Source organism: Mustelus asterias, unplaced genomic scaffold (assembly GCF_964213995.1).
Source record: "Mustelus asterias unplaced genomic scaffold, sMusAst1.hap1.1 HAP1_SCAFFOLD_50, whole genome shotgun sequence".
NCBI lineage: Eukaryota > Metazoa > Chordata > Chondrichthyes > Carcharhiniformes > Triakidae > Mustelus > Mustelus asterias.
In genome coordinates, this window is record NW_027590123.1 from 1,250,197 (window position 1) to 1,252,551 (window position 2,355).

The following is a 2,355-nucleotide window of genomic DNA, read 5'->3' on the forward strand; positions in this document are numbered from 1 at the left end:
AAATGGCCTCCTTCTCTACTGTCGGGGTTCTACGATTCTACGATCTTTATATGTGTCAGTCTTTTCAGGTTGCCGTGTGTGTACCTGTTTCCAATATGCGGCTGTGCTGTCCACGGGAGAACACTCTCTGATCACCTATGAAAGATCACAACCCCTTTCTAAAGGAGTTGTCTGTTTGAAGATGTAAAGATGGGCGGAGAGATGGAGTCCCCTTGGACCTCCTAGCATCCCCCTGACTGTTTCAACATCTCCAATTGCAGACCTGATTCAGACAGTGATCAGTCTCTCTGTTTCTGGTGTTCAGTCTCGAACCATGGGGGTGAAACTCTGTCTCACTCTGGTTATTGTCCTGATTGCAGGTTTGTCATTTTGAACTTCTGCGTGACATCTGCCAGTCACCAGATTCATTCCCCATTTCCATCTCGAGGGGATTATTCCATTGTTGTTACTCCTTCTAACCCACTGCGTGTCTGTTCCCTATTTTCAGACATCAGTAACGGTGACTCAGTGTCCCAGTCAGAACCAGGAGTTCAAGCAGCAGGGGGTGAAGATTCAGCAATACCCTGCAGTTACTCGGGATCGAGTTTAAGTACACAACATTAACTGTTCTGGTATCGCCAGTATACACACCGAGCTCCTCATTGACTGCTCAGAGCCGCTAATGTACCGAAACGGCTCCAGGTTTCTTATACTGCAGCGGGAATCTCAACCTGAAACAAAATTCTTTTCACTTGCCCATGAAAGATTTGAAGGTGACAGACAGCGCCGAGTATTACTGTGCACTGAGAGCCACAGTGAATGAGGCTCCCGCGGACCTCAGACAAAATCTGGCACAGGTCGATAATCAATGATTCATTGTCAGGACAACACATGGGGTTAAACTTCAGAGAAAATTTACTCATAGTGAACGTGACAATACAGCCCCGTCTGAGTGTTTTCTCTCACTGAGGTTACTGATTGTCACTGTTGGGAAATTTGACATGTTTTTACTCATATTACTATCACATCAAGTCCAATCGCTCCCCGATCCTTTCACACAAACCCGCAGATCTCCCAGGTGAACCATGTCATCACTCTGTACTTTAAATGTTCCAGATCTTTTAACTGTCTGACAGACAACACCTTTCAAAAGTGATCAAATATCAAAGGCAGACTCAGAGTTGTCACATTTTGAAGTCGCTGGGTTAAAATAATTGACTGTAACATGTGTACTTTATAAACAAAAGCCCCCAGTTGCAAACAGTCGAGGTTACAACATTGGACGGATATTTTGCTGGAACTTAAAGTCCACAAATGCCGATGCGGTGAGTTATTTAAACAATTTCGGCGTTCACTCAAGTGTCAGAACTGCTTTGTAGAAAGCTAAACAATTTTTATTTCACTACCGGCTGACGTGCAGGCTCGTTGGTCTAGGGGTATGATTCTCGCTTAGGGTGTCGCAGTTCATTAGCATGCGAGAGGTCCCGGGTTCAAATCCCGGACGAGCCCCTCATTTGTTTCTTTTTGACCAAGTCAGATGTTGTGATTTGTTTCAGGTGCAAAGGGCTTTCTGCTGACTGGCTCCGAAAAAGAGTCAACGAGGCACAGAGTTTTACAGCACGGAAAGAGCCCACTCGGACACCCACATGTGACATCTGGACGGGAAACGTTAGTTCTGATTCTCGCTCCACAGATAGTGCCAGAAATACTGGCATAACCCAGTATTTTCTGTTTCTATTTCATATTTCGAAAGTCCGCAGTGTGCTGCATTATATAAGACTGTAGGTTTTGGGCTGACAAGTGGCAAGTAACATTCGCGCCACACAAATGCCAGACAATGTCCATCACCTTAAGAGAAAATCTAACCACCGTCTCTTGACTGTCAATAGTTTTTCCACCACTGAATCCCCCGCTGTTAACATCCTTACGGTTACCATTGACCAGATACTCAATTGGACTCGCCACATAAACACAATGGCTGCAAGAGCAGGTCAGAGGCCAGGAATACTGTGGCGAATAACTCACCTCCTGACTCCCCAGAGTCTGTCCACCATCTACAAGGCACAAGTCAGGAGCGTGATGGAATATTCCCACCTCGCCTGGATGGGTGCAGCTCCAAAAACACTCAAGAAGATTGACATTATCCAGGACAAAGCAGCCCGCTTGATTGGCACCACATCTACAAGCATTCAATACCACCGCAGCCGATGCTCAGTAGCAGCGATGTGTATCTAAAAGATACACAGCAGCAATTCACCAAAGATCCTTAGACAGCACCTTCGAAACCCACGACCACTTCCATACAGAAGGAAAAGGGTAGTAGACACATGGGAACATCACCACCTGCAAGTTCTCCTCCAAGTCACTCACCATCCT

The 2,355-nt window shown here is 46.0% G+C and overlaps 1 non-coding gene across 1 annotated transcript; it reads left to right on the top strand.

Annotated features, from left to right (window-relative positions):
• The first annotated feature begins 1,398 nt into the window (after positions 1 to 1,398).
• trnap-agg (transfer RNA proline (anticodon AGG)) lies at positions 1,399 to 1,488 on the top strand. The gene is given in 2 exon segments: positions 1,399 to 1,434; positions 1,453 to 1,488. It is a non-coding gene; the product is annotated as a tRNA-Pro (tRNA).
• The last annotated feature ends 867 nt before the right edge of the window (positions 1,489 to 2,355 follow it).